Below are 13,667 nucleotides of genomic sequence, written 5' to 3'. Positions count from 1 at the left end.
GAAAGAAGCTGCTCAGGAGTCGGAATGGAACCCATGCCTCCCAGGGAGACTGCATCCTGAATGTTTGGCCCTGCTTCCTGTCCACAGCCCTGCTCCCGTCCCTGAACCTTCCCAGAGCCAGCCTGCCTCCTTCAGCCTCCACCAGGCAGGGTTGCAGGGTGCACACTTGCCCTCCGTGCAACATGGGCTGCTGCCAGGCCACTGCAGCACCTTTGTGTATGTGGGAGCATAGGGAGGAAGAGTCCCTGGCACAGGGGCAGCACACTGCTAACGCTTCTCCCTAAGGCCAAGGCAATCCTTCACGGCAGCAACCAAAGGAGGTGCCAGCAAGCGTTGGCTCTGCACATTCAACATCCTGCCAAGGGGCTCAAGGCACAAGCGTACTCTTCCCCTGACTCCCTCCTTCCCTCCAGAGCCTGTGGAAATGCAAAACCAACCACTTGGCTGACAGGGCTGTTTCATAGCCTATTTGTGGGGGAGCAAGGGTGCTTCCTTCTGCCCTATGTGGGCCCTAGCCGGCTGGCTACAGAGGGCTCTACGACATAGAGCCCTAGGGGGAAGCCTGAGACAGTCTCACGGTGTCAGTGCACAGGAAAACGCTTGGAGAGTCAACGAGAAATGACAGGATATGGGCCGAGTGCTGAGCAATGACTGAGATCCAGTGTCACAGGGATGAGGCTTATTTGCAGCCCTTGGAGCAGAAGAGGGGGAGCACAACTCTGTCTTAGACTTGCGACTTCAAAGCTTCTCTGGAATGTCGGGTTGACTCCCGATGCTGTGACGCTATGTTGGACCGACTCCTAAACTGTGTGACAGTTCATGGCAGAGAAACACCACCACCTCTACACTGACAATCCAACACCATCTTCCCACCATTGCTGCTGCATAGCCGGTTTTAGGCATCTCAGAAAGGGACCCACCACTCTCCAAAGCTGAGCCAATGAGCGATGTTGGTTGTGCTTCTGTGATAGCATACTTAAGAAAGGGGGAAAAAAAAAAACCCACGCTGTGCAACAGCATCTGGGAGAGAGGAATGAGGAAAAGTAGAGAGAAGCAACCCTGCAGACACCAAGTACAATGAAGAAGGATGGGAAGGAGATGCTCCAGGTCTGGAGAAGAAGTTGTCCTGTGGCCTGCGTCGAGGACAGTGGAGGAGCAAGCTTTCCCCCTGCAGCCCATGTAAAAGACCATGGTGGGGCAGGTGGATATGGCCCGAAGGACATTACAGACCACTGTTAGCCATCAGAGGAGCAGACTCTGGGCCAGAACTGCAATCCAAGGAGAGGAGCTCATGGTGGAGCAGGATGTCTGGTGGGAGCTGCAGCCTGTGGGGGACGCAGTCTGGAGGAGTCTGTTCCTGAAGGACTGCATCCTGTTGTAAGGACCATGTTGGAGTGGTTCTTGAAGAACCGCATTGTGTTGGAAGCCCACATTGGATCAGTTTGGGAGAGACTGCATCCCATGACTAATATCCCATCCCACAGCTTCCGCTGTCAGTGGTTGTCTCTACATAGGTTGTCTCCACACTTTTTCCATGGAAGCAGCAAAGATGGCAGGTGAGCAGAAATGATTCAGTGTGTAGATACGATTCCATATGCCGTACGGCAGTGTGAGGCCAAGGTGCTGGGAGGTGCATCGTTATCCCTGGGGTTCCACCAGTGAAGGGGCCAGGAAGCCTGTCAGCAGGTGCCATTTTGGGCTGATGTTGCAGGTCCTCTGTGCACCGTCTTTGGGTGCAGCCTGTCCTTGAGAGTGCCAGGGAGCTGGTCATCATTGCACAGGGCACTTGATGATCCCAGCAGAGCTGTCTGGAGCAGGTAGTTGTGGCCGAGTGGTGAAGGCGATGGACTAGAAATCCATTGGGGTTTCCCCGCGCAGGTTCGAATCCTGCCAACTACGGCATGCAGTCCCCTTTTGGTCTGCCTGCAGTGACCGTGCAGCTGCCATGGGATGCAGGCCCCCAGGCACAGTCGTGTTCCTCCAGCTGCACAGGGCCTTGCCAGAGAACACAGCAACTCCCCCTTGCTCACTGCGAGTCCTTGTCCTCGCCTCCACCCCAACACTGCCTGAATGGGCAAGTAATCCTGATCCCATTTACCAGTCAGGCAAGAAGTGGGCACAGAAAAGGCCACTGATGTCCAGGGGCTGTAGAAGTCCTTCTGTGAACAGTGGCGTCATCCTAAAGGGAAGACACTTCCTAGCTCTGAGAGCAGTGGATCCTCGTGGATCTTGCCTGAAGGCCACGGGGTTCTAACGGCTGACCCCTCTCCCTCCCCAGCCCTTGCACACATAGGGACAACCTTTCCCAGGGGTCTTTCCTAAATTTGGCATAAAGCTGAGATGCTGAGGGGTGCACCGGTCTATCCTGTCTGCTTCTCCTCTGAGGAAGAAGAGCAAGTGCAAAAGGACGTGTGGTGGGGACTGTGGCATCCATCAGACTACTCCCTGCTGTCTCAGGTGCTGACCCGTGTGCTAGAAAAGAGCAGGAGGCTTCAGAGAGGCCTTCTTTTGGTCCCATGGCCAGCTGCTCCGGCAGCAAAGGCCCTGGGAGGAAGAGGGGCTGATGCTGGTAGCCTGGCCTTGTTTGCTGAAGTGGGAAGGGATAGGACAAGGGCTAATACCCTGAGGTATTATGGCAAGGAGAGAGCCCCGAGAAGGAGAATGTGTGTAAGGCCCATACCGGTACCTGGCTTGTCCCCTGCAGTTGTCCCACTGACGGTCACAGAGCCGCAAAGGACTAAGGGGCAGCTCAAAGGCTCTGCCCTGAGCTATCCCCACTGCGGAAGGCAGGCAGTCTCCAGCAGCGCTCCTTCTATGCCCAGCCCTGTGTGTTGTGTTTGAGCTTTATCTCGTGTGTCTGGCTGCTGTGTGCCGGGGCGTGTAGACAGGCCAGGGAAGCAGCAGGCAGAGGCAGAAACATGCAGGCCTGAGCATGGCCACCTCGTCCCTCGTCCCCCATGGCAGGCTCTACCTACGCTTCAGGGCTGGGGCTGAGGGCTTTCCCTGTGTGCCTGGCAGGCCCCTGGCCGGTGGTGGGCACAGCCCTGTGTCTGTGAGGGAGCAGCGAGGGCTGGGCTGCGTCAGGCAGTCGGAGGAGCCATGCTCCGCAGGGGAGCGCAGCACAGGCAGGGGCAGGGCGCTGTGTGTCAGGGGGCGCAGTCCCCATCACGGGGCAGCGTGATTTGCGGGCATGGTGGCGGCCCTGGTGAGCTGTGTGGAGAGCAGGTTGTGGGCAGCCTACAAAGCAGGCAGGCAGGCGCCCCATTGCTGCGGGTTTGGCTCAGGGCGCACCACGCAGGGCTGGGTGAGGTGGGGGGAGAGGGGCTTGGGGGGGAGCAGAGTGGCGCAGCGGAAGCGTGCTGGGCCCATAACCCAGAGGTCGATGGATCGAAACCATCCTCTGCTACAGCCTTTAGTTGCAGGCTCCTGTCAAGCTTTTGTGCCACTGCGGCCCTTCCTCTCTCAGGACAGCCATGGCTTTGGCTGTTGCACTCCCTCTGCACTGTCTCTCTCGCTCTCCACCCTTCTCCTTTGCTTTCTTGCCAGTCAGCACTCCAAAAGGGCCCCTCAGCAGGGCAGGCTGCTGTGGAGCAGCAGACATGCCTCAGCCCTCAACTCTGCCCAGGATACGCTGGCGGCTCTGCTAGCTATGCTGACACTGTCACGGTTGCACACCCCCACCTACACATGCAGAGCACGTGCACGGGCAGCCCGCGTCAGACCCGAAGGAGAGCAGCGCCAGCAGCAGCAGCCAGGGAGGCAGCAACGGGCGTTGCAGAAGACGGAGAAGACAGAGGTGTTTCTGGTAGCTGTGCGTCATCCCTGTCTTCGAGAATGAGACAGAATGGCAGGGGCCCCCCAGCAGGTTGAGGCAGGGTGTGGGCAGGTGGCTGGAAGGAGGAGCCCATTGAGTTGGTGAGCTGCCGGAGCCCCAGGGAGGCACGCAGACAGATGCGTTGGTGGTATAGTGGTGAGCATAGCTGCCTTCCAAGCAGTTGACCCGGGTTCGATTCCCGGCCAACGCACCCCAGCTTTTCTTCAGCCAAGCTGCAGAAGCAGTGTGTCGTGCTCCAAAACCACCCCGTTTCTGTCCTGACGTTTGAGTGCCATGTGCCCTGGGGCATTCAGCCTTCCTTGCGTCCCCAGAGCATGGTGCTGCCTGCTTTCTCTCCCAGGGACGAGCACCCCCATGACGAGGGTGCTGCAGAGAAATGCTGAAGCAGTTTGGTGCTGCAGCAGGTGGATGGCTGTCCTTTATGGCTCAAAGGCCTGTCTGGCTGTCTGAAATCACACCAACTTGACAGAATTTACTCTCTTCTTCATCCTCTGTATTTGGCATCTCTGTGGAGCTGGCTGGTCAAAGGTGGGGTTGCTTCAAAGAGTATGCTGGTGTGTACAACACCAGTGTTCAGAGCACAGCGTTCTTTCCTCTGAGGTTGGGTTTGAAATACTCTTTTGCACAATCGTAGCCAGGACTGCACATGTCGGCATCCCTGTGTCCCCGGGCTGCGTGCAGAGCCACTGCCATACTATACTGAGACTCCGGCATTTTTTAGACCTTCCGAATATAACCGGAAGTGGATGCAACAATGTTCCTGGGAAGAAGGAAGTGAGATACACACTCCGCACTCAGGAGATACCACTCTGCCACCTTTCCAGGCATGTTTCTTTGCACTCTGAGCCCCAGCCTATTCCCGTCGTTCCCCTTCCACAGAAGTACAGCAAACAGCAGAAGCCATTTGTGCCTGCCAGCGGTACGAGGGCTCCAAGCTCACGTCCATCCTGTGATCACCAGGATGGAGACTCATTTCTCGAAGGCTTCCTGTCTTTCTGTTGTGCACCTGTTTATGGTAGTTGCTGTGGACTGAGGTCAGGGACGTCCGTATAGCCGTGGAAGTGCACCAAGCGTGGGGAATGAGTCGCAGGCATGGGAGAGGGCAGGTTTTGCCTGCTGTGTTTCCAGTGGAAAGAGTTAGGATGTCAGGAGAGAGGGCGCCTGAGTGCCATCAGAGAAAGAAGGCATTCAGCGTTGTGCAATTCATAGGAAGGTGTGTTGTGTCATCCTGGCAGCTCTTCCTTTTGTTGAACCTCGTGCTATGCTCCATCACTTGCTCACAGCAGGGACACAGCAGGTGTCCAGAGGGTCCCATGGTGTAATGGTGAGCACTCTGGACTCTGAATCCAGCGATCTGAGTTCAAATCTCAGTGGGACCTCTGCAGCTTTTGGCACCCAGACTCCTTTCCTCACCGTGCTTTCATCTCAGGAGAACAGTGCCTTCCTAGGAGCTCTGTTGCATTCTTTCGCTTCAGTCTTCCTGCTTGCCTCTCCTCCTCCTCTGTGTTACCCTCCTGCCCTGTGCTCCACGCTCCCCACACCGCCCCGCCCGTGCCTCTTGCTTACTGAGCCCTGGCACCCACTGGAGTAGAGGAGGCTTTGCAGATCCGTGGCCAGTGGCATGTTGGTTATCTCCAAAGACGGGCACTCCACAACACCCATGAGCACCTGATTACCATCTTTGACCACCCTCCCTGCAGCAGTAGAGAGTTACTGTGTGTGGCATTTAGTGGGTTTAATCAGGTGTGCGCTGCGTTTTGCCGCCACGAGGGGACACCACTGAGAAGAGGCTGCCTCTCTCTCCTTTATCCCGCCTGCCCAGCCTACCCTCCCCAGGTATTTAGACACATGGATAAGATGCCCGCTGAGCCTTCTCTTCTGCAGGCTAAGCAGTCCCTGCTCTCGCAGCCTCCTCTTTCATCATTCACGACAGAATCACAGAGCGGTTGAGCTTGGCGGGGTCTCTGCAGGACATCTTGTCCGTCTCTTGCCTGGGGACATACTCGCTGCCCTGAGGGAAGGCAGGTTCTCCCTCCTCTCTTTCCAGCAGAAACAGGTAAGCTTTCCTTGCAATGCTTTCCTTGAGGCGTGAGGAGCTAATGGAGGCAGGAAGAGAACAGACCACCACGAGTCTCCAGCTATGCTGCACAAGGCCTTTAATGGGAAGGTAGAAAGGCAGTGGCACAGTACAGAGACCAAGAAGAACGTTTGCAGGGTTCAGGGAGGCAGAGAGAATGGCCCGTCCATCTCAGGGATGTCTGCCCCAAATGGGATGATCCACGCGCTTCAGCAGTTGAAGCGGCAGAGTGGGGAAGGCAGACACAGCCCTGACCCCCCCAGACCAAGGGAGCCCCCAGAAGAGATGGGAACCCCCCCAGTGCTGAGGGAGCTGCCAACAGCAGCTGACAGAGAGGATCCCACGGCGGTGTTCTGAGGGAAAGAGGTGAGGATGGGGCCCGGCAGGGTCACCACGACCGGGGAGGCCTCAATGACAACCGTCGAGTCAGCGCACCGGGCGACACACGGCTCATTGCAGCTGCTTGCAAGTGGGGTTGGGCCAGAGGCACCGCAGGGGGATGGGACACAGGGTCTGAAGCAAGACATCTCTCGTCGAGGGAGGCAAAGCTGAAACACAGAGTAGCAGGGAGGGAACACAGACCCCAAGATCAGCCTTTGTCATCTCCACAGCAGAAATCGCCGCATTGAAGATTGGACAGGATGCACAGGGCTATTTGGTAAGAGTCCGTCTGTTTTCAGGTGCTAATTCTTGCAGAGAGACATCCCTGCAGCTGACCCCCATCAATCTCCCTCTGCTTGAGAGGTCCCCACAGTCCCCAGCTCTCCAAATCCACCCCTTCCAAAGGGAGAGAGGTCACAGGCCCGAAACATCTGTATTGCAGTGCCAATCTGAGGCAGCCCAAGTTCCAAACTGAGTCGCCAGCATGAAAGCAATGGGGCCCTCAGGGAGAGCTGGAGTGAACGCAGGCTTACCTCGTTCCTCAAGGAAAGGGAGAGAGAAGAGAAGTGGATGCAGAGCCTGCAGCATCACGGTCTTTTATGCTGCATCCCAGAGCCCCATGGGAACAGAAACATTCCTTGCTCATGAAGCATCAGAACACCTCATAGCTGCTTCCTTCAGAGGCCTTGTTGGTGGTTAAGAGCTTGCTTCTTTCATCTGACAGCTTTTGTTCCTGCCTCATACCACCCGACATTGAACTGATGTATCTGTGTCCCAGGCTCCTAAGGCCAATTACGACAGAGGTCTTAGGCTCCCTGTGCGGGATTGTGTGATTCCATCATACAAACGTCCTCTGGAGTCTCATCCACTTTGTGGTGAGCATGGCCACCAGTCACGGTGACAGTCAGCCACAGAGGACTTGAGAGGTCACCGCACAAGGGCATTCAGTGCTGAGATTGGAGCTAATTCTGCGAGACGTTTCTCCCTGTGGTTCATCACAGACACGCAGGAGGTTGTGGAGTAAGGTCAGGTAGAAGATCAAGACAGGACACGTGGAGGAGATATGGCCCATGTTTCCAAGATGTTTCAGCAAGGATGGAGTGTTGTGAAGTAGAGGAAGTCTCCTGAAGGCAGAGGAGAGGACAACAAGGTCATTGCTGACACTCGTCATGCTCTGACAGAGCCCAAAGACAAAGTTCCATGAAAGTTCTGAAGCAGTGAGACCTTCCTCTGTGCCTTCACAGAAATGCAGCAGGCCAAGGCATAGGAACGTGATCCAAGAGATGCCCGCGTCCTTCCCTGAAGCTGAACCAATGTCCAATTGACCTGGTTTGCTCAACACATTTGTCCCACTGGCCAGAGGTCTGGCTGGCCTGCTTTTGAGGCGAGGCTTGCGGCACGGAGCCAAAACCTGATTTCTTTTTTTCCTGGAGCAGAGATGCAGCAGCCGCTTACATGAGTTCCAAGTACAAAGTGTCTTGGGATCTGCCTCCCAGCACACCTGACAGTCATCCTGATGTGGAAGAGCTGGGAAAATCCCTGAACTGCAGGCAAACATGAGTCACCCAGCTGCGGACAGCAGCGGACATGGTTTTTCGGCCTCAGGCATGGCAGGACTAGCAGAGCTCCTAGTCTCACTCCTCGCAATGTGCTGCTTTCCTCACCAAGGGAGTTTCCAAGTGGCTTTGTACCCTTCCTGAAACACCAGGTGCTTTTACACATTCTCGTGCTGCTGCCTCCCAAGGCATTACCTTTGTGTGGCTGGTCCGGGGCCCGTGTGATGTAGCGCACCCCGGATTACTGGGGCTCTGAAGGACCCTCTGGAGATCCTTTGGGCTGAGGTTCTGTTCTGAGCTGGCCAAATATCCCATTTAACTCCAGGGGTTCTGGGCCTTGTCTTGTTGCCTTCTGAACACTGGAACCCTCTGAGGTCGCAGGCTCTTGGCAGCTCTTCCAGGGCTCCACCATGCCCAATGTGACTTGTTTTTTCCAAAGGACAGCTGGCGATTTCCTTGTGGCAGCTTGTGAGCGTTGCTTCTCTCTTTGCCCATGGTGATGTGACAGGGAGGGATCAGGATGTGAGAGGGAGGGATAGGAAAATCACCCAACTGGGGCTTAAGGCAGCTCACTTCAAGCACTTGCATATAGGCAAGGAAGTGCCTACAAGGCAGCATTACGAAGAAATCCCACATATCCTTTCCGGAAAGGATGGGGTGCTTCTTTTAAGGACCTGTATACTGATGCACGCAGGATGGGGAATAAGCAAGATGAGATAGAGATGTGTTTGTGTGTAAGGTGTCTGGCTGTGAAGGAGTTAACTTTCCCCACAGCAGCCCATATAGTGTTGCGCTCTGCACTTGTAGCTAGAACAGCACTGATATGGCACCAGTGTTTTGTCTATTGCTGAGCAGTGCTTACATGCCATCAGAACTCTCTCCAAGCCACCCTAAGGCCAGTAGGCAGGGGGTAGGCAAGAGCTGGGGATGCGACCTTGGCAGAGCAGCTGATCTGAAGCGACCAAAGGGATATTCCGTACCATATGATGTCACACTCAGCAAGAAAAGCTGGGCAAGAGGAAGGAGAAGGCGGTGCTCTCATTAGGAAAACATCTGTCCACCCGTGCGACCACTATGCATTTTGAGACCCCCACTTCCCAAGATGTGGCCGAACATAACTTCCCGATGGGAAGTAGTGTATAATTGGTTTCTCTCTCTTTGCTTCCGCACAGCATTTGCTTGTTTTGTCTTTCGGGGTATGTTCTTGGTTGTTGTTGTTGTGTTTTGTTTTGTTTTTTAAGCAGTGTGATCAAAGCGATGCCCACATTCTTCACTAAAGGTGACCCACAATCAAATTTACGTGTGTTGCTCAGCAACTTCATCCCATTGGCCAGAGGTCTGGCTGGCCTGCTTTTGAGGACAGGCTCATGGCATGAGGGCAAATCAGCGTCCCAGCGCACCTGGCGGTCATCCTGACGTGGAAGAGCTGGGAAAATCCCTGAACTGCAGGCAAACATGAGTAACCAAGCTGCAGACAGCAGTGGACTTGGTGTCCTGGCCTCAGTCACTCCAGGATGGGACAGCTCCTACCCCATTCTGCCCAAAGTGCTTCTTTCTTCACCAAAGGCATTTCCAAGGGTCTTTGTACCATTCCTGAAACAATGGGTGCTTTTGCACATTCCTGAGCTCCTGACTTCCAAGGTATGACCTTTGTGCGGCTGGTCCATGGCCCATATGACTTGTGAGACTTAGACTTGAAAGGACCTTTGGATGTGAGCCACTCCAATCCCTCCAACCGCCTCCCCAGAGCATGGTGCTGCCTGCTTTCTCTCCCAGGACACCCCCATGATGAGGGTGCTGCAGAGAAATGCTGAAGCAGTTTGGTGCTGCAGCAGGTGGATGGCTGTCCTTTATGGCTCAAAGGCCTGTCTGGGTGTTCTGAAGTCACACCAACTTGACTGAATTTGCTCTCTTCATCCTCCTCTGTATTTGGCATCTCTGTGGAGCTGGCTGGTCAAGGGTGGGGTTGCTTCAAAGAGTATGCTGGTGTGTACAACACCAGTGTTCAGAGCACAGCGTTCTTTCCTCTGAGGTTGGGTTTGAAATACTCTTTTGCACAATCGTAGCCAGGACTGCACATGTCGGCATCCCTGTGTCCCCAGGCTGCGTGCAGAGCCACTGCCATACTATACTGAGACTCCGGCATTTTTTAGACCTTCCGAATATAACCGGAAGTGGATGCAACAATGTTCCTGGGAAGAAGGAAGTGAGATACACACTCCGCACTCAGGAGATACCACTCTGCCACCTTTCCAGGCGTGTTTCTTTGCACTCTGAGCCCCAGCCTATTCCCGTCGTTCCCCTTCCACAGAAGTACAGCAAACAGCAGAAGCCATTTGTGCCTGCCAGCGGTACGAGGGCTCCAAGCTCACGTCCATCCTGTGATCACCAGGATGGAGACTCATTTCTCAAAGGCTTCCTGTCTTTCTGTTGTGCACCTGTTTATGGTAGTTGCTGTGGACTGAGGTCAGGGACGTCCGTATAGCCGTGGAAGTGCACCAAGCGTGGGGATTGACTCGCAGACACAGGAGACGGCAGGTTTTGCCTGCTGTGTTTCCAGTGGAAAGAGTTAGGATGTCAGGAGAGAGGGCGCCTGAGTGCCATCAGAGAAAGAAGGCATTCAGCGTTGTGCAATTCATAGGAAGGTGTGTTGTGTCATCCTGGCAGCTCTTCCTTTTGTTGAACCTCGTGCTATGCTCCATCACTTGCTCACAGCAGGGACACAGCAGGTGTCCAGAGGGTCCCATGGTGTAATGGTGAGCACTCTGGACTCTGAATCCAGCGATCTGAGTTCAAATCTCAGTGGGACCTCTGCAGCTTTTGGCACCCAGACTCCTTTCCTCACCGTGCTTTCATCTCAGGAGAACAGTGCCTTCCTAGGAGCTCTGTTGCATTCTTTCGCTTCAGTCTTCCTGCTTGCCTCTCCTCCTCCTCTGTGTTACCCTCCTGCCCTGTGCTCCACGCTCCCCACACCGCCCCGCCCGTGCCTCTTGCTTACTGAGCCCTGGCACCCGCTGGAGTAGAGGAGGCTTTGCAGATCCGTGGCATGTTGGTTATCTCCAAAGACGGGCACTCCACAACACCCATGAGCACCTGATTACCATCTTTGACCACCCTCCCTGCAGCAGTAGAGAGTTACTGTGTGTGGCATTTAGTGGGTTTAATCAGGTGTGCGCTGCGTTTTGCCGCCACGAGGGGACACCACTGAGAAGAGGCTGCCTCTCTCTCCTTTATCCCGCCTGCCCAGCCTACCCTCCCCAGGTATTTAGACACATGGATAAGATGCCCGCTGAGCCTTCTCTTCTACAGGCTAAGCAGTCCCTGCTCTCGCAGCCCCCCCTTTCATCATTCACGACAGAATCACAGAGCGGTTGAGCTTGGCGGGGTCTCTGCAGGACATCTTGTCCGTCTCTTGCCTGGGGACATACTCGCTGCCCTGAGGGAAGGCAGGTTCTCCCTCCTCTCTTTCCAGCAGAAACAGGTAAGCTTTCCTTGCAATGCTTTCCTTGAGGCGTGAGGAGCTAATGGAGGCAGGAAGAGAACAGACCACCACGAGTCTCCAGCTATGCTGCACAAGGCCTTTAATGGGAAGGTAGAAAGGCAGTGGCACAGTACAGAGAGCAAGAAGAACGTCTGCAGGGTTCAGGGAGGCAGAGAGAATGGTCCGTCCATCTCAGGGATGTCTGCCCCAAATGGGATGATCCACGCGCTTCAGCAGTTGAAGCGGCAGAGTGGGGAAGGCAGACACAGCCCTGACCCCCCCAGACCAAGGGAGCCCCCAGAAGAGATGGGAACCCCCCCAGTGCTGAGGGAGCTGCCAACAGCAGCTGACAGAGAGGATCCCACGGCGGTGTTCTGAGGGAAAGAGGTGAGGATGGGGCCCGGCAGGGTCACCACGACCGGGGAGGCCTCAATGACAACCGTCGAGTCAGCGCACCGGGCGACACACGGCTCATTGCAGCTGCTTGCAAGTGGGGTTGGGCCAGAGGCACCGCAGGGGGATGGGACACAGGGTCTGAAGCAAGACATCTCTCGTCGAGGGAGGCAAAGCTGAAACACAGAGTAGCAGGGAGGGAACACAGACCCCAAGATCAGCCTTTGTCATCTCCACAGCAGAAATCGCCGCATTGAAGATTGGACAGGATGCACAGGGCTATTTGGTAAGAGTCCGTCTGTTTTCAGGTGCTAATTCTTGCAGAGAGACATCCCTGCAGCTGACCCCCATCAATCTCCCTCTGCTTGAGAGGTCCCCACAGTCCCCAGCTCTCCAAATCCACCCCTTCCAAAGGGAGAGAGGTCACAGGCCCGAAACATCTGTATTGCAGTGCCAATCTGAGGCAGCCCAAGTTCCAAACTGAGTCGCCAGCATGAAAGCAATGGGGCCCTCAGGGAGAGCTGGAGTGAACGCAGGCTTACCTCGTTCCTCAAGGAAAGGGAGAGAGAAGAGAAGTGGATGCAGAGCCTGCAGCAGCACGGTCTTTTATGCTGCATCCCAGAGCCCCATGGGAACAGAAACATTCCTTGCTCATGAAGCATCAGAACACCTCATAGCTGCTTCCTTCAGAGGCCTTGTTGGTGGTTAAGAGCTTGCTTCTTTCATCTGACAGCTTTTGTTCCTGCCTCATACCACCCGACATTGAACTGATGTATCTGTGTCCCAGGCTCCTAAGGCCAATTACGACAGAGGTCTTAGGCTCCCTGTGCGGGATTGTGTGATTCCATCATACAAACGTCCTTTGGAGTCTCATCCACTTTGTGGTGAGCATGGCCACCAGTCACGGTGACAGTCAGCCACAGAGGACTTGAGAGGTCACCGCACAAGGGCATTCAGTGCTGAGATTGGAGCTAATTCTGCGAGACGTTTCTCCCTGTGGTTCATCACAGACACGCAGGAGACTATGGAGTAAGGTCAGGTAGAAGATCAAGACAGGACACGTGGGGGAGACATGGCCCATGTTTCCAAGATGTTTCAGCAAGGATGGAGTGTTGTGAAGTAGAGGAAGTCTCCTGAAGGCAGAGGAGAGGACAACAAGGTCATTGCTGACACTCGTCATGCTCTGACAGAGCCCAAAGACAAAGTTCCGTGAAAGTTCTGAAGCAGTGAGACCTTCCTCTGTGCCTTCACAGAAATGCAGCAGGGCAAGGCATAGGAACGTGATCCAAGAGATGCCCGCGTCCTTCCCTGAAGCTGAACCAATGTCCAATTGACCTGGTTTGCTCAACACATTTGTCCCACTGGCCAGAGGTCTGGATGGCCTGCTTTTGAGGCGAGGCTTGCGGCACGGAGCCAAAACCTGATTTCTTTTTTTCCTGGAGCAGAGATGCAGCAGCCGCTTACATGAGTTCCAAGTACAAAGTGTCTTGGGATCTGCCTCCCAGCACACCTGACAGTCATCCTGATGTGGAAGAGCTGGGAAAATCCCTGAACTGCAGGCAAACATGAGTCACCCAGCTGCGGACTGCAGTGGACATGGTTTTTCGGCCTCAGGCATGGCAGGACTAGCAGAGCTCCTAGTCTCACTCCTCGCAACGTGCTGCTTTCCTCACCAAGGGAGTTTCCAAGTGGCTTTGTACCCTTCCTGAAACACCAGGTGCTTTTACACATTCTCGTGCTGCTGCCTCCCAAGGCATTACCTTTGTGTGGCTGGTCCGGGGCCCGTGTGATGTAGCGCACCCCGGATTACTGGGGCTCTGAAGGACCCTCTGGAGATCCTTTGGGCTGAGGTTCTGTTCTGAGCTGGCCAAATATCCCATTTAACTCCAGGGGTTCTGGGCCTTGTCTTGTTGCCTTCTGAACACTGGAACCCTCTGAGGTCGC

The sequence above is a fragment of the Anser anser genome, assembly GCF_964211835.1.
Source record: "Anser anser genome assembly, chromosome: 10".
Lineage (NCBI taxonomy): Eukaryota > Metazoa > Chordata > Aves > Anseriformes > Anatidae > Anser > Anser anser.
This window is presented reverse-complemented; position numbering follows the sequence as displayed.